A 20,135-nucleotide genomic window follows, 5' to 3' on the forward strand; every position below is an offset into this window, starting at 1 on the left:
CGTTTTCTTACCTACGTGAAAGCCACAACGTGATTTGTCAACTTCTATTTACCCTTCATAAGGACCCTTTTCATCGAATCCGCTCCAACTAAAGTAGGAGAGACAGACACCCGCCAGCCACCTTATGCAACTTGTGCATGTTAGTCGGTGGAACCGGTCTCACGTAAGCGTACGTGTAAGGTTGGTCCGGGCCGCTTCATCCCACAATACCGTTGAAGCAAGATAAGACTAGTAACGGCAAGAAAGTTGACAACATCTACGCCCACAACAAATTGTGTTCTACTCGCGCAAGAAGAACTACGCATAGACCTAGCTCTGATACCACTGTTGGGGAACGTTGCAGAAAACAAAAAAATTTCCTACGGTTTCACCAAGATCCATCTATGAGTTCATCTAGCAACGAGTAATCGGATACATCTACATACCTTTGTAGATCGCGAGTGGAAGCGTTCAAAGAACGGGGATGAGGTAGTCGTACACGACGTGATCCAAATCACCGGAGATCCTAGCACCGAACGGACGGCACCTCCGCGTTCAACACACGTACAGTCAGCGTAACGTCTCCTCCTTCTTGATCCAGCAAGGGGAGAGGAGAGGTTGAGGAAGATGGCTCCAGCAGCAGCACGACGGCGTGGTGGTGGTGGAGCTGCAGTACTCCGGCAGGGCTTCACTAAGCTCTATGGAGGAGGAGGAGGTGTTGGAGAGGGAGAAGGAGGCAACCAAAGGCGTGGATCAAAAAGCCCTCCTTCCCCCACTATATATAGGAGGGCCAAGGGGGGGCGCCGGCCTAGGAGATCCAATCTCCTAGGGGGCGGCGGCCAAGGAGGTTTCCCTCCCCCCCAAGGCACCTAGGGGGTGCCTTCCACTTGTGGGACTCTTCCCCTTTTGGAACCCTAGGCGCATGGGCCTCTTGGGGCTGGTGCCCTTGGCCCATGTAGGCCAAGGCGCACCCCCTACAGCCCATGTGGCCCCCCAGGGCAGGTGGCCCCACCCGGTGGGCCCCCGGGACCCTTCCGGTGGTCCCGGTACAATACCGGTGACCCCGAAACTTGTCCCGATGGCCGAAACAGCACTTCCTATATATAATTCTTTACCTCCAGACCATTCCGGAACTCCTCGTGATGTCCGGGATCTCATCTGGGACTCCGAACAACATTCGGGTTACTGCATATACATATCCCTACAACCCTAGCGTCACCGAACCTTAAGTGTGTAGACCCTACGGGTTCGGGAGACAGACAGACATGACCGAGACGGCTCTCCGGTCAATAACCAACAGCGGGATCTGGATACCCATGTTGGCTCCCACATGCTCCACGATAATCTCATCGGATGAACCACGATGTCGAGGATTCAAGCAACCCCGTATGCAATTCCCTTTGTCAATCGATATGTTACTTGCCCGAGATTCGATCGTCGGTATCCCAATACCTCGTTCAATCTCGTTACCGGCAAGTCACTTTACTCGTATCGTAATGCATGATCCCGTGGCCAGACACTTGGTCACTTTGAGCTCATTATGATGATGCATTACCGAGTGGGCCCAGTGATACCTCTCCGTCATATGGAGTGACAAATCCCAGTCTTGATCCGTGTCAACCCAACAGACACTTTCGGAGATACCCGTAGTATACCTTTATAGTCACCCAGTTACGTTGTGACGTTTGGTACACCCAAAGCACTCCTACGGTATCCGGGAGTTACACGATCTCATGGTCTAAGGAAAGGATACTTGACATTGGAAAACTCTAGCAAACGAACTATACGATCTTGTGCTATGTTTAGGATTGGGTCTTGTCCATCACATCATTCTCCTAATGATGTGATCTCGTTATCAATGACATCCAATGTCCATAGTCAGGAAACCATGACTATCTGTTGATCAACGAGCTAGTCAACTAGAGGCTTACTAGGGACATGTTGGTGTCTGTTATTCACACATGTATTACGATTTCCGGATAACACAATTATAGCATGAATAAAGACAATTATCATGAACAAGGAAATATAATAATAATGCTTTTATTATTGCCTCTAGGGCATATTTCCAACATTTCCCCCCAACCCTAGGCGCATGGGCCCAAGGGGGGATGCGCCCAGCCCATGTAGGGCTGGTTCCCTTTCCTCTACGGCCCATTAGGCCCTCCAAGAGAGGTGGCCCTCCCGGTGGACCCCCGGAACCCCTCCGGTGGCCCCGGTACAATACCGATATGCCCCCGAACCTTTCCGGTGATCGTATGACAACTTCCTACATATAAATCTTCACCTCCGGACCATTCTGGAACTTTTCGTGACGTCCGGGATCTCATCCGGGACTCCAAACAACATTCGGTAATCACATACAAGTCTTCCTAATACCCCTAGCGTCATCGAACCTTAAGTGTGTAGACCCTACGGGTTCGGGAACCATGCAGACATGACCGAGACAATTCTCTGGCCAATAACCAACAGCGGGATCTGGATACCCATGTTGGATCCCACATGTTCCACGATGATCTCATCGGATGAACCACGATGTCGAGGATTCATGCAATCCCGTTTACAATTCACTTTGTCAATCGGTACGTTACTTGCCCGAGATTCGATCATCGGTATCCCAATACCTCGTTCAATCTCGTTACCGTCAAGTCACTTTACTCGTTCCGTAATGCATGATCCCGTGACCAACTACTTAGTCACACTGAGCTCATTATGATGATGCATTACCGAGTGGGCCCAGAGATACCTCTCCGTCATACGGAGTGACAAATCCCAGTCTCGATTCATGCCAACCCAACAGACACTTTTGGAGATACCTGTAGTGCACCTTTATAGCCACCCAATTACGTTGTGACGTTTGGTACACCCAAAGCACTCCTACGGTATCCGGGAGTTGCACAATCTCATGGTCTAAGGAAATGATACTTGACATTCAGAAAAGCTCTAGCAGACGAACTACACGATCTTGTGCTATGCTTAGGATTGGGTCTTGTCCATCACATCATTCTCCTAATGATGTGATCCCGTTATCAATGACATCCATGTCCATGGTCAGGAAACCGTAACCATCTATTGATCAACGAGCTACTCAACTAGAGGCTCACTAGGGACATGTTGTGGTCTATGTATTCACACATGTATTATGATTTCCGGATAACACAATTATAGCATGAACAATAGACAATTATCATGAACAAGGAAATATAATAATAACCATTTTATTATTGCCTCTAGGGCATATTTCCAACACTAAGCACATTGGTTGCGTTGGGCTATTGTTTTCGTGTAGGTACGAGGGACTCGCGCGTAGCCTCCTACTGGATTGATGCCTTGGTTCTCAAAAACTGAGGGAAATACAACGCAGTGCTCAAGAGGTAGCAAGAAGAATTTCTGGCGCCGTTGCCGGGGAGTCTACGCAAAAGTCAACATACCAAGTACCCATCACAATCCCTATCTCCTGCATTACATTATTTGCCATTTGCCTCTCGTTTTCCTCTCCCCCACTTCACCCTTGCCGTTTTATTCGCCTCCTCCCTCTCCCTCTCTATTTGCCTCTTTTTTCCCGTTTGCTTTTTGTTTACTTGTGTGTTAGTTTGTTTGCTTGTCATCATGGCTAGTCTCATATCTTCTCCGTTGTCTCCCGAGAATGAAGTTCTAAATTTTAAACAAAGGGAGGGCGAAAATCTAAAAGATGCTTGGTATAGAATTTGCAATGCTCAGAATAGATCTACCAGGAAGCAATCTACTTCAGTTCTTCTCCGCAATTTTTATGTAGGTGCTAGTCCTTGGTATAGATATATTCTCCATACCATTACCGGAGGGAATTTCTTGGGTAGCCATACTTTTGATTCTTATAATGCTATGTTAGATTTATTTGGCTCACCACCTCTTTTGGTTAATGGAACTATGTTAACTTTGGAGCATGTTATGCAAAGACTTGAAATTATTGAAAATAAAGTTGCTACCATTGAACTAATTGAAAATCTAGATAAAAAGATCCAAAATCAAATTACCCAATATGGATCTAGGGTAGGAATGACTTTGAAAAATATTAAGGAATAGGAACCCATAGTTAATGAGAAAATAAATCTAGATTCCACTAGAATCGATAAACTTGAGGGTATCATTACGAACTTGGGAACCGCTTTTTCTTCCGTAAAGAATACTCCAAGTCCTCCTACTAAAATTGCCAAGCTTATGTATGTTCCAAAAAATAAGGGTGAATCATCTAGTAAGGAAACTACGGATCATAAATCTATAAGTATTCATCCCAATCTTTTTGCTATCATTAAGGAACCAATTGCTACAAATGAATTTTTTGATCTTGTGCCTAAGAGTTTTATAATCACTAGAAAGAAATAAATTACTAAGGGAGATAGATGCCTCATTGAAGAATTGCCTACCAAAGATGGCAATACCTAGATCTATTCTTGCTTGTTATGCCTAGCTAGGGGCGTTAAACGATAGCGCTTGTTGGGAGGCAACCCAATTTTATTTTTATTCCTTGATTTCTGCTCCTGTTTAGTAATAAATAAATTATTTAGCCTCTGTTTTGGTTGTGTTTTTTGTGTTTAATTAGTGTTTGTGCCAAGTAGAACCGTTGGGAAGACTTGGGGAAAGTCTTGTTGAACTTGCTGTAAAAACAGAAACTTTAGCGCTCACGAGAACTGCTGTAATTTTTATTTGGAGGGTGCTATTTAGTTAATTCTTTTTTAAGATGATTAATAGATAAATTCCTCACGTCCAGAAATTTATTTTAGAATGTTTGGGGTTCCAGATCTTGCGCTAGCTACAGATTACTACAGACTGTTCTGTTTTTGACAGATTCTGTTTTTCGTGTGTTGTTTGCTTATTTTGATGAATCTATGGCTAGTAAAATAGTTTATGAACCATAGAGAAGTTGGAATACAGTAGGTTTAACACCCATATAAATAAATAATGAGTTCATTACAGTACCTTGAAGTGGTATTTTGTTTTCTTTCGCTAACGGAGCTCACGAGATTTTCTACTTTAAGTTTTGTGTTGTGAAGTTTTCAAGTTTTGGGTAAAGATTTGATGGATTATGGAACAAGGACTAGCAAGAGCCTAAGCTTGGGGATTCCCATGGCACCCCCAAGATAATCTAAGGACACCTAAAAGCCAAAGCTTGGGGATGCTCCGGAAGGCATCCCCTCTTTCGTCTACTTCTATCGGTAACTTTACTTGGAGCTATATTTTTATTCACCACATGATATGTGTTTTGCTTGGAGTGTCTTTTATGATTTGAGTGTTTTCTTTTTAGTCCACCACAATCATCCTTGCGGTACACACCTTTTGAGAGAGCCATACATAATTTGGAATTTGATACAATAATCTATGTGCTTCACTTATATCTTTTGAGTTATATAATTTTGCTCTAGTGCTTCACTTATATCTTTTAGAGCACGGTGGTGGATTTGTTCTATAGAAATAGTTGATCTCTCATGCTTCACTTAGATTATTTTGAGAGTCTTAATAGCATGGTAATTTGCTTAATAATAAGTATGCTTGGTATTCAAGATTTGTAAAACTTTCTTTTGAGTGCGTTGAATACTAAGAAAAAAATTGATGCTTGATAATTGTTTTTAGATATGAGGATGGTGATATTAGAGTAATGCTAGTTGAGTAGTTGTGAATTTGAGAAATGCTTGTGTTAAAGTTTGTGATTCCTGTAGCATGCACGTATGGTGAACCGTTATGTGATGAAGTCGGAGCATGATGTATTTATTGATTGTCTTCCTTATGAGTGGCGGTCGGGGACGAGCGATGGTCTTTTCCTACCAATCTATCCCCCTAGGAGCATGCACGTAATACTTTGCTTCGATAACTTCTAGATTTTTGCAATAAGTATATGAGTTCTTTATGACTAATGTTGAGTCCATGGATTATACGCACTTTCCTTCCTTTGCACCATTGCTAGCCTCTCTAATACCGTGCACTTTTTGCTGGTATCATACACCCACCAAATACCTTCCTCAAAACAGCCACCCTACCTACCTATCATGGCATTTCCATAGCCATTCCAAGATATATTGCCATGCAACTTTCCACCGTTCCGTTCATTATGACACACTCCATCATTGTCATATTGCTAGCATGATCATGTAGTTGACATCGTATTTGTGGCAAAGCCACCGTTCATTATTCTTTCATACATGTCACTCTTGATTCATTGCATATCCCGGTACACTGCCGGAGGCATTCATATAGAGTCATATTTTGTGCTAAGTATTGAGTTGTAATTGTTGAGTTGTAAGAAAAATAAAAAGTGTGATGATCATCATTTTTAGAGCATTGTCCCAAGAGAGGAAAGGATGATGGGGACTATGATTCCCCCACAAGTCGGGATGAGACTCCGGACGAAAAAAAGAAAAAGAGGCCATAAAAAAGAGAAGGCCCAAAAAATGAGAGAAAAAGAGAGAAGGGACAATGTTACTATCGTTTTACCACACTTGTGCTTTAAAGTAGCACCATGATCTTCATGATAGAGAGTCTCTCATTCTGTCACTTTCATATACTAGTGGGAATTTTTCATTATAGAACTGGGCTTGTATATTCCAATGATGGGCTTCCTCAAAATGCCCTAGGTCTTCATGAGCAAGCGAGTTGGATGCACACCCACTTAGTTTCTTTTGTTGAGCTTTCATATACTTATAGCTCTAGTGCATCCGTTGCATGGCAATCCCTACTCACTCACATTGATATCTATTGATGGGCATCTCCATAGCTCGTTGATACGCCTAGTTGATGTGAGACTATCTTCCCCTCTTTTTGTCTTCTCCACAACCACCATTCTATTCCACATATAGTGCTATATCCATGGCTCACGCTCATGTATTGCGTGAAGATCGAAAAAGTTTTGAATATGTCAAAAGTATGAAACAATTGCTTGGCTTGTCATCGGGGTTGTGCATGATTTAAATACTTTGTGTGGTGAAGATAGAGCATAGCCAGACTATATGATTTTGTAGGGATAGCTTTCTTTGGCCATGTTATTTTGAGAAGACATAATTGCTTTGTTAGTATGCTTGAAGTATTATTATTTTTATGTCAACATGAACTTTTGTCTTGAATCTTTTGAATCTGAATATTCATACCACAATTAAGAAGAATTACATTGAAATTATGCCAAGTAGCACTCCGCATCAAAATTTTGTTTTTATCATTTACCTACTCGAGGACGAGCAGGAATTAATCTTGGGGATGCTTGATACGTCTCCAATGTATCTATATTTTTTGATTGCTCCATGCTATATTATCTACTGTTTTGGACATTATTGGGCTTTATTATCCACTTTTATATTATTTTTGGGACTAACCTATTAACCGGAGGCCCAGCCCAGAATTGCTGTTTTTTGCCTGTTTTAGGGTTTCGAAGAAAAGGAATATCAAACGGAGTCCAAACAGAATGAAACCTTCGGGAACGTGATTTTCTCACCGAATACAACTCAGGAGACTTGGACCCTATGTCAAGCCAATTAACAGGAGGCCACGAGGCAGGGGGGCGCGCCTGCCCCCCAGGCGCGCCCTCCACCCTCATGGGCCCCCTGTTGCTCCACCGACGTACTTCTTCCTCCTATATATACCCATGTACCCCCAAACGATCAGATACGGAGCCAAAAACCTAATTCCACCGCCGCAACTTTCTGTATCCACGAGATCCCATCTTAGGGCCTGTTCCGGAGCTCCACCGGAGGGGGCATCGATCACAGAGGGCTTCTACATCATCATCCAAGCCCCTCCGATGAAGTGTGAGTAGTTTACTTCGGACCTACGGGTCCATAGTTAGTAGCTAGATGGCTTCTTCTCTCTTTCTGGATCTCAATACAATGTTCTCCCCCTCTCTCGTGGAGATCTATTCGATGTAATCTTCTTTTTGCGGTGTGTTTGTTGAGACCGATGAATTGTGGGTTTATGATCAAGTCTATCTATGAATAATATTTGAATCTTCTCTGAATTCTTTTTTGTATGATTGGTTATCTTTGCAAGTCTCTTCGAATTATCAGTTTGGTTTGGCCTACTAGATTGGTTGTTCTTGCCATGGGAGAAGTGCTTATCTTTGGGTTCGATCTTGCGGTGTCCTTTCCCAGTGACAGAAGGGGCAGCAAGGCACGTATTGTATTGTTGCCATCGAGGATAACAAGATGGGTTTTTTATCATATTGCATGAAACTATCCCTCTACATCATGTCATCTTGCTTAAGGCATTACTCTGTTTTTAACTTAATACTCTAGATGCATGCTGGATAGTGTCGATGAGTGGAGTAATAGTAGTAGATGCAGGCAGGAGTCGGTCTACTTGTCTCGGACGTGATGCCTATAAACATGATCATACCTAGATATTCTCATAACTATGCTTAATTCCGTCAATTGCTCAATAGTAATTTATTCACCCACCGTAGAATATTTATGCTCTGGAGAGAAGCCACTAGTGAAACCTATGGCCCCCGGGTCTCTTTCTCATCATATCAATCTCCATCACTTTATTATTGCTTTGCTTTTACTTTTTACTTTGCATCTCTATACCAAAAATACCAAAAATATTATTTATCATCTCTATGAGATCTCACTTTCGTAAGTGACCGTGAAGGGATTGACAACCCCTAAGCGCGTTGGTTGTGTTGAGCTATTTTTTTGTATAGGTACGAGGGACTCGCGCATAGCCTCCTACTGGATTGATACCTTGGTTCTCAAAAACTGAGGGAAATACTTACGCTACTTTGCTGCATCATCCTCTCCTCTTCGGGGAAATCCAACGCAATGCGCAAGAGGTAGCACCTGTGCATAGGAAGTATCTTATACTTAGATGTGTTTGTCATGTGTTTCATGATGCTCTCTTTGTGGTTCAATTACTATCTTTCATGTGAACATCATTGAAATCTTATGCCTAGCCAGGGGCATTAAACGATAGCGCTTGTTGGGAGTGTTCCTTGCTTTTTGTTCCTGTTTAGTAATAAAAAAATCATCTATCCTCTGTTATGATTGTGTTTTTATGTTTTAATTAGTGTTTTTGCCAAGTAAATCCTTTAGGATCTTCTCGGATGATTGTTGTTTGATCTTGCTGAAAAAAACAGAAAGTATGCGCTCACGAGAATAATTTTCATTTTTTACCAGAGAGCGATAAAATACCAATTCCAACTCCAGTAGATCAATATACAAATTATTTAGGACTTCCTAATTGCTCAGGATTTTTGGAGTTACATAAGTATTAGAAACCTACAGATTTCTACAGACTGTTCTGTTTTTGACAGATTCTGTTTTTCGTGTGTTGTTTGCTTATTTTGATGAATCTATGGCTAATATCGGGGGTATGAACCATAGAGAAGTTGGAATACATTAGGTTTAAAACCAATATAAATAAAGAATGAGTTCATTACAGTACCTTAAAGTGGTGGTTTGTTTTCTTATACTAACGGAGCTCATGAGATTTTCTGTTGAGTTTTGTGTTGTGAAGTTTTCAAGTTTTTGGGTAAAGATTTGATGGATTGTGGAATAAGGAGTGGCAAGAGCCTAGGATTGGGGATGCCCAAGGCACCCCAATGTAAAATTCAAGTACCACCAAAATCCTAAGCTTGGGGATGCCCCGGAAGGCATCCCCTCTTTCATCTTCGTCTATCGGTAACTTTACTTGAGGCTATATTTTTATTCACCACATGATATGTGTTTTGCTTGGAGCGTCTTGTATGATTTGAGTCTTTGCTTTTTAGTTTACCACAATCATCTTTTCTGTACACACCTTTTGGGAGAGACACACATGAATCAGAATTTATTAGAATACTCTATGTGCTTCACTTATATCTTTTGAGCTAGATAAATTTTGCTCTACTGCTTCACTTATACCTTTTTAGAGCACGGTGGTGGTTTTATTTTATAGAAATTATTAATATCTCATGCTTCACTTAAATTATTTTGAGATTCTTTTAGAACAGCATGGTAATTTTCTTTGGCTATAAAATTAGTCCTAATATGATAGGCATCCAGGATGGATATAGTAAAAACTTTCATATAGAGTGCATTAAATACTATGAGAAGCTTGAGACTTGATAATTGTTTTGAGATATAAAGGTGGTAATACTAGAGTCGTGCTAGTTGAGTAATTGTGGCATTGATAAATACTTGTGTTGAAGTTGGCAAGTCCCGTAGCATGCACGTATGGTAAACATTGTGTGACAAATTTGAAGTATGAGGTGTTCTTTGATTGCTTTCCTTTTGAGTGGCGGTCGGGGATGAGCGATGGTATTTTCCTACCAATCTATCCCCCTAGGAGCATGTGCGTAGTGCTTGGTCTTGATGACTTGTAGATTTTTGCAATAAGTATGTGAGTTCTTTATGACTAATGTTGAGTCCATGGATTATACGCACTCTGACCCTTCCATCATTGCTAGCCTCTTCGGTATCGAGCATTGCCCTTTCTCACCTCGAGAGTTGGTGCAAACTTCGCCGGTGCATCCAAACCCCGTGATATGATACACTCTATCACACATAAGACTCCTTATATCTTCCTCCAAACAGCCACCATACATACCTATTATGGCATTTCCATAGCCATTCCGAGATATATTGCCATGCAACTTTCCACCATTTCGTTTATTATGACACGCTCCATCATTGTCATGTAGTTGACATCGTATTTGTGGCAAAGCCACCTTCATAATTCTTTCATACATGTCACTCTTGATTCATTGCATATCCTGGTACACCTCCGGAGGCATTCACATAGAGTCATATTTTATTCTAAGTATCGAGTTGTAATTCTTGAGTTGTAAGTAAATAAAAGTGTGATGATTTTCATTATTAGAGCATTGTCCCATGTGAGGAAAGGATGATGGAGACTATGGTTCCCCCACAAGTCGGGATGAGATTTCGGACGAAAAAAAGAGGCCATAAAAAAGAGTGAAAAGGCCCAAATAAAAAAAGAAAAAGGGAAATGAGAGAAAAAGAGAGAAGGGGCAATGTTACTATCCTTTTTCCACACTTGTGCTTCAAAGTAGCACCATGATCTTCATGATAGAGAGTCTCTTATGTTGTCACTTTCATATACTAGTGGGAATTTTTCATTATAGAACTTGGCTTGTATATTCCAATGATGGGCTTTCTCAAAATGCCCTAGGTCTTTGTGAGCAAGCAAGTTGGATGCACGCGCACTTAGTTTCTTTTGTTGAGCTTTCATATATTTATAGCTCTAGTGCATCTGTTGCATGGCAATCCCTACTCCTTGCATTGACATCAATTGATGGGCATCTCCATAGCCCATTGATTAGCTGCGTCAATGTGAGACTTTCTCCTTTTTTGTGTTCTCACAACCTCCATCATCATATTCTATTCAACCCATAGTGCTATGTCCATGGCTCGCGCTCATATATTGCGTGAAAGTTGAAAGAGTTTGAAAAGGCTAAGTATGAAACAATTGATTGGCTTGTCATCGGGGTTGTGCATGATGGGAGCATTTTGTGTGATGAAAATGAAGCATGCCCAAACTATATGATTTTGTAGGGATAAGCTTTCTTTGGCTATGTTATTTTGATAAGACATAATTGCTTGGTTAGCATGCTTGAAGTATTATTATTTTTATGTCAATATTAAACTTTTGTCTAGAATATTTTGGATCGAAACATTCATGCCACAATAAAGAGAATTACATTGAAAATTATGTTAGGTAGCATTCCACATCAAAAATTCTATTTTTATCATTTACCTACTCGAGGACGAGCAGGAATTAAGCTTGGGGATGCTTGATACGTCTCCAACGTATCTATAATTTTTGATTGTTCCATGCTATTATATTATCTGTTTTGGGTGTTTAATGGGCTTTACTATGCACTTTTATATTATTTTTCGACTAACCTATTAACCGAAGGCCCAGTGCAAATTGCTGTTTTTTTGCCTATTTCAGTGTTTCGTAGAAAAGGAATATCAAACAGAACGAAACCTTTGCGAGGATCTTTTTTGGAACAAACGCAATCCAGGAGACTTGGAGTGGAGGTCAAGGAAGCAACGAGGTGGCCACGAGGTAGGGCGGCGTGCCCCCCACCCTCGTGGGCCCCTCATAGCTCCACCGACCTACTTCTTTCGCCTATATATACTCTTATACCCTGAAAACATCCAGTGGAGCCACAAAACCACTTTTCCACCACCGCAACCTTCTGTACCCATGAGATCCCATCTGCGAACCTTTTCCGGCGATCTGCTGGAGGGGGATTCGATCACGGAGGGCTTCTACATCAACACCATAGCCTCTCCGATGATGTTTGAGTAGTTTACCACAGACCTTCGGGTCCATAGTTATTAGCTAGATGGCTTCTTCTCTCTCTCTTTGGTTCTCAATACAAAGTTCTCCTCGTTGTTCTTGGAGATATATTCAATGTAATTCTTTTTGCGGTGTGTTTGCCGAGATCCGATGAATTGTGGGTTTATGATCAAGTTTATCGATGAACAATATTTGATTCTTCTCTGAATTCTTATATGCATGATTTGATATCTTTGCAAGTCTCTTCGAATTATCAGTTTGGTTTGGCCTACTAGATTGATCTTTCTTGCAATGGGAGAAGTGCTTAGCTTTGGGTTCAATCTTGCGGTGCTCGATCCCAGTGACAGAACGGGAACCGAACGTATTGTATTGTTGCCATCATGGATAAAAATATGTGGTTTATATCATATTTCTCGAGTTTATCCCTCTACATCATGTCATCCTGCCTAATGCGTTACTTTGTTCTTATGAACTTAATACTTTAGATGCATGCTGGATAGCGGTCGATGTGTGTACTAATAGTAGTAGATGCAGAATCGTTTCGGTCTACTTGACATGGACATGATGCCTATGTTCATGATCATGCCTAGATATCATCATAACAATGCGCTTTTCTATCAATTGCTCGACAATAATTTGTTCACGCACCATAATATGTGTATCTTGAGAGAAGCCACTAGTGAAACCTATGGCCCCTGGGTCTACTTTACATCATATAAGTTTCCGATCTACATTTCTAGTTTACTATCTATTTTGCAATCTTTACTTTCCAATCTATACAACAAAAATACCAAAAATATTTATCTTATTATCTTTATCAGATCTCACTTTCGTAAGTGACCGTGAAGGGATTGACAACCCCTTTATCGCATTGGTTGCGAGGTTCTTGTTTGTTTGTGTAGGTACTAGGCGACTTGCGTGTAGTCTCCTACTGTATTGATACCTTGGTTCTCAAAAACGGAGGGAAATACTTATGCTACTTTGTTGCATCACCCTTTCCTCTTCAAGGGAAAACCAATGCCTGCTCAAGAGGTAGCAACCACCTAGATAGTTGTGCTGGTTGTGTTTTCAGGGAAAGAACTGTTGAGGAAGCTGAATTGCTATTGAATAATATATTGAGTAATGATAATGATTGGACACTTCCCGAACCAACTCGTAAGCCAACTCGGAAGAAGAGGGGTATTTTATTTCTCAGTCCTGAAGATATGCAAGAGGCAAAGAAATCTATGAAAGAAAAAGGTACTAAAGCTGAAGATGTTAAGAATCTACCGCCTATTGAAGAAATACATGGTTTTGATAATTCGACACAGGTAGTAGAGGTAAATTATCTCCATAGATTTGATGAAGGTGATATTCCTCATAATAAGTCTGCTAGTCAATGCTTGGATGAGTTTGATAATTTTATTGTTAAACAAGAAAACTTCAATGCTTATGTTAGTAGACAATTGAAACGTAATGCTTACGTTCTTGATCACTTGGGTAATTATATGAATAGAACTGTTAATGATCTTAAGCTCATTAGTAAACATGCTTCCATGGTTACAACTCAAGTAGAACAAGTACTTAAGGCACAAGATGATTTGCTTAATGAGTTGAATAGTAAGAACAATGATAATGTTGTTAGGGTTATGACTAGAGGTGGTAAAATGGCCCAGGAACCTTTGTATCCTGAGGGCCATCCTAAGAGAGTTGAGCAAAATTCTTAGAGAGTTAATACTAATGCACATATTCCTAGTAATAAAAAGAAAAAGAAAACTGATAGGAATTTGCATGCTTCCAGTGAACCTGTTATAGACACACCTAAGAATCCTAATGATATTTCTATTTCTGATGCTGAGACACAATCTGGTGATGAACATGAACCCAGTGATAATGGTAATAATGATGCTCATGTTGATGCTCAACCTAGTAATGAAAATGATGTGGAGACTGAACCTGTTGTTGATCTTGATAACCCACAATCAAAGAATCAACGTTATGATAAGAGATAATTTGTTGCTAGAAAACATGGTAAAGAAAGAGAACCATGGTTCCAGAAACCCATGCCCTTTCCTCCTAAGCCATCCAAGAAAAAGGATGATGAGGATTTTGAGCGCTTTGCTGAAATGATTAGACCTATCTTTTTGCGTATGCGTTTGACTGATATGCTTAAAATGCCTCCTTATGCTAAGTATATAAAAGATATTGTTACTAATAAAAGAAAGATACCTAAAGCTGAAATTTCCACATGCTTGCTAATTATACTTTTAAGGGTGGAATACCAAAGAAACTTGGAGATCCAGGAGTACCAACTATACCATGCTCCATTAAAAGAAACTATGTTAAAACTGCTTTATGTGATCTTGGAGCTGGTGTTAGTGTTATGCCTTTCTCTTTATATCGTAGACTTGCATTGAATAAGTTGACACCTACTAATTTTTTTGCAAATGGCTGATAAATTAACTGCTATACCCATCGGTATTTGTGAGGATGTGCCTGTTGTGGTTGCAAACGTTACTATCTTAACGAACTTTGTTATTTTTGATATTCCCGAGGACGATATAGTATGTCAATTATTCTTGGTAGACCCTTTTTGAATACCGCAGGGGCTGTTATTGTTTGCAACAAAGGCAATGTCACTTTTCATGTTAATGGTAATGAGAATACGGTACACTTTTCGAAGAAACAACCTCAAGTTCATAGTATAAATTCTATTGGAAAAATTTCAACTATTACTATTGGAGGTTTTGAATTCCCTCTTCCTACTGTCAAAAAGAAATATGATATTCTTATTGTTGGGGATGTGCATATCCCTGTTGAGGTAACCTAGTGTTATTCGAAAGTTCTCCGGTGTCATGTCATTCAGAAGAAGTTTGTTAATAAGACTTGATCAACCTTGTTAATGGTTTCCTTTTGATGGGCATGAGATGTATGAATTTAGAAGGCACAACTTTCTGTACCCATCTTTTACTTTTTGTTATTTAGATTAAATAAAGCAAAAGATAGTATTTTCTGTCTGTTTCTGATTTATTCGTGGAATAAAAAATGTCCCAAAAATAAAGTTCTCCAAATGCCTTGAAATTCAGTATGATTTTTTATAGAATATTTGAGAATTTCTGGTACTGAACACACACCAGGGGGCCTCACCAGCTGGCCACAAGGGTGGAGGGCACGCCCTACCCCCTTGGGCGTGCCCCTGTCCTTGTGGGCCCCATGTGGCCCCCCTCCACTTATTCCAGCACCCATCCACTCCTTCTTTCTCCAGAAAAAATCACTCCATAGCTCAAACTCGTGTTCTTGCTCATTTTTCTGCCATTTTCGATCTCCTTACTCAAAGCTCCATTCACAAAACTGCTTTGGGGGATTGTTCTTTGGTATGTGACTCCTCCATTGGTCCAATTAGTTTTTGTTCTAGTGCTTTATTTATTGCAAATTTTTGTTGCTATGGTGACCTTGTTCTTGAGCTTGCATGTCAAATTTATATGGTCCAAGGTAGTTTTGATGCATGATATAGCCTCTAGGCACTTATAGGAGTAGTTACTATTAATCTTGTTGAGTTTGGTTCACTTTTATTTTGAGTCACTAAAAATTTCAGAAATTTTTAGAGGAATAAAAACGTCTAGGATAATGTACCAAGGTGGTTCTTCTAGAAAGCAAGCACCGAGGCTCGCGATACGCGAGCCGAACCTTGAACCACCAAGGGAAGCTCGAGTGTAGCCGTGGGAATGGCCGTCGGATGAATTTATGGTGCATGTAGGTTTTAAGGATGAGTTCTATGCATACGTACAAAATGCCGGCCTTGAGGATTTCTCGTCAGACAAGTGCCTACAATATTATTATCTCACTAATTCCTTTGTGCGGAGGTTTGAGTTTTCATCTAAGCGTAATACTCATAATGTCTTGTTTGATCTTTATGATGAATCTTATACCATGGACCTAGAAGATTTTTGTGATGCATGCAAAATTCCACAATGGGGCCTTCTTACTGAGCCTCACAAATCAGAATATAATGATTTCCTTGCTAGCATCACCATTGGAGAAACTAGAAATATCACACAAGGTATCATAGGGAGCATTCACTTTCCTGCCATACATTAGTTTGCTCCCTTTATAGGAAGATGCATTAATGGTAAACATGATCATAGCCACCTTTGTGTACCAGATCTTAGTGTCCTCAAATGTGCAGTGTTAGGAGATAAGAAATATAACTTGGGGGCCATTATTGCTAGGAGGTTACATCTTAATGCTAAAGATGGAGATTTATTTGGTGGGATTTATGCAACTCGTTTAGTGATAACCCACAAGTATAGGGGATCGCAACAGTTTTCGAGGGTAGAGTATTCAACCCAAATTTATTGATTTGACACAAGGGGAGCCAAAGAATATTCTCAAGTATTAGCAGCTGAGTTGTCAATTCAACCACACCTGGATAACTTAATATCTACAGCAAAGTATTTAGTAGCAAAGTAATATGATAGTAGTGGTAACGATAGCAAAAGTAACGGTAGCAAAAGTAATTTTTTTGGTGTTTTGTAATGATTGTAACAATAGCAACGGAAAAGTAAATAAGCGAAGAACAATATATGGAAAGCTCGTAGGCATTGGATCGATGATGAGAATTATGCCGGATGCGGTTCATCATGTAACATTCATAACATAGGGTGACACAGAAGTAGATCCAATTCATCAATGTAATGTAGGCATGTATTCTGAATATAGTCATACGTGCTTATGGAAAAGAACTTGCATGACATCTTTTGTCCTACCCTCCCGTGGCAGCGGGGTCCTAGCGGAAACTAAGGGATATTAAGGCCTCCTTTTAATAGAGTATCAGACCAAAGCATTAACACATAGTGAATACATGAACTCCTCAAACTACGATCATCACCGGGAGTGGTCCCGGTTATTGTCACTTCGGGGTTGCCAGATCATAACACATAGTAGGTGACTATAGACTTGCAAGATAGGATCATGAACTCACATATATTCATGAAACATAATAGGTTCAGATCTGAAATCATGGCACTCGGGCCCTAGTGACAAGCTTTAACCATAGCAAAGTCATAGCAACATCAATCTCAGAACATAGTGGATACTAGGGATCAAACCCTAACAAAACTAACTCGATTACATGATAAATCGCATCCTACCCATCACCGTCCAGCAAGCCTACGATGGAATTACTCACGCACGGCGGTGAGCATCATGAAATTGGTGATGGAGGAAGGTTGATGATGACGATGGCGACGGATTCCCCTCTTAGGAGCCCCGAACGGACTCCAGATCAGCCCTCCTAAGAGAGTTTAGGGCTTGGCGGCGGCTCCGTATCGTAAAACGCAACGAATCCTTCTCTCTGATTTTTTTCTCCCCGAAAGTGAATATATGGAGTCAAGGTTGAGGTCGGTGGAGTGTCAGGGGGCCCTCGAGACAGGGGGGCGCGCCCAGGGGGGCAGGCGCGCCCCCACCCTCGTGGACAGGTGGAGGCCCCCCTGACATGGATTCTTCTTCCAGTATTTTTTATATATTCCAAAACAATTCTCCGTTGATTTTTAGGTCATTCCGAGAACTTTTATTTCTGCACAAAAATAACACCATGGCAATTCTGCTGAAAACAACGTCAGTCCGAGTTAGTCCATTCAAATCATGCAAGTTAGAGTCCAAAACAAGGGCAAAAGTGTTTGGAAAAGTAGATACGACAGAGACGTATCAACTCCCCCAAGCTTAAACTTTTGCTTGTCCTCAAGCAATTCAGTTGATAAACTGAAAGTGATAAAGAAAAACTTTTACAAACTTTGTTTGCTCTTGTTGTTGTAAATATGTAAAGCCAGCATTCAAGTTTTCAGGAAATATTATGATCTAACCATATTCACAATAAAATTTAGGTCTCATCTTTACTCATATCAATGGCATAATCAACTAGCGAGCAATAATAATAAATATCGGATGACAACACTTTCTCAAAACAATCATGATATGATATAACAAGATGGTATCTCGCTAGCCCTTTCTGAGACCACAAAACATAAATGCAGAGCACCTTTAAAGATCAAGGACTGAATATAAATTGTAATTCATGGTAAAAGAAATCCAGTCAAGTCATACTCAATGTAAACTAACAGTAATGAATGCAAATGACAACGGCGCTCTCCAACTGGTGCTTTTTAATAAGAGGATGATGACTCAACATAAAAGTAAATAGATAGGCCCTTCGCAGAGGGAAGTAGGGATTTGTAGAGGTGTGATAGCTCGGTTTTGAAATAGATATGAATAAAATTTGGAGCAGTATACTTTCATTGTAAACATAACAACCGAGAGATCTCGATATCTTCCATGCTACACACATTATAGGCGGTTCCCAAACAGAATGGTAAAGTTTATACTCCCCCTCCACCAACAAGCATCAATCCATGGCTTGCTCGAAACAACGAGTGCCTCCAACTAACAAGAGTCCCGAGGAGTTTTGTTTGCAGTTATTTTGATTTGATTTGCATAAAGCATGGGACTGGGAATCCTGGTGACCATCCACTTTCTCGTGAGTGAGGAGTGGAGTCCACTCCTCTTGAGAATAACCCGCCTAGCATGGAAGATACAGACAACCCTAGTTGATACATGAGCTATTCGAGCATACAAAACAGAATGTTTATTTGAAGGTTTAGAGTTTGGCACATACAAATTTACTTGGAATGGCAGGTAGATACCGTATATAGGTAGGTATGGTGGACTCATATGGAATAAATTTGGGGTTTATGGAAGTGGATGCACAAGCAGTATTCCCGCTTAGTACAAGTGAAGGCTAGAAAAAGACTGGGAAGCGACCAACTAGAGAGCGACAACAGTCATGAACATGCATTAAAATTAATCAACACCAAATGCAAGCATGAGTAGGATATAATGCACCATGAACATAAATATCGTAGAGGCTATGTTGATTTTGTTTCAACTACATGCGTGAACATGTGCCAAGTCAAGCCACTCGAATCGTTCAAAAGAGGATACCACCCTATCATACCACATCACAACCATTTTAATAGCATGTTGGCACGCAAGGTAAACCATTATAAACTCCTAGCTAATTAAGCATGGCATAAGCAACTATAATCTCTAATTGTCATTGCAAACATGTTTGTTCATAATAGGCTGAATCAGGAACGATGAACTAATCATATTTACAAAAACAAGAGAGGTCGAGTTCACACCAGCTTTTCTCATCTCAATAAGTTCATCATATAATCATCATTATTGCCTTTCACTTGCACGACCAAATAGTGAGGATAATAATAATAGTGCACGTGCATTGGACTAAGCTGGAATCTGCAAGCATTCAATAAACAGGGGAAGATAAGACACTATGGGCTCTTGGTTAAATCAACAATAATGCAATAAAAGAGCCACTTCAACATTTTCATTATGGTCTTCTCCTATCGACCCCCAAAGAAAAGAAAAGAAATAAAACTATTTACACGGGAAAGCTCCCAACAAGAAAAATAAGAACAGGAAATATTTTTGGGTTTTCTTTTTAATTATTACTAATACAGCATGAAAAGTAAACTAACTAAAAGCCTTTGTTGGAAAAGGCAGTGCCTAGGAGGCGCTTAGGCACGCCTAGGCGCTAGGAAATGGCCAAACGCCTCGCCTAGGGCATAAATGGAGGTCTAGGCATGGAAAGCAAGGAATTTCCTACCCAAGCAAGAAATCATGCCACATACTGCACATATATGCCAAGCAGGTTATATTCCTGTGGGAGTAGCCAGTAATTACCTTATTCATATGCCCTAAATTAATATCAACACCCATATAAAAGTCACAAATACACTTCGAGTAAAAACTATATTACCGCCTATGCCGCGCCTAGGGTGCTTAGGCACCGCCTAGGCACTAGGCAAAGGCCAACCGCCCCGCTTACGCCTACCGCT

The sequence above is a fragment of the Triticum urartu genome, chromosome 5A (genome assembly GCF_056163025.1).
Source record: "Triticum urartu cultivar PI428250 chromosome 5A, HENAU_Tu73, whole genome shotgun sequence".
Taxonomy (NCBI): Eukaryota; Viridiplantae; Streptophyta; class Magnoliopsida; order Poales; family Poaceae; genus Triticum; species Triticum urartu.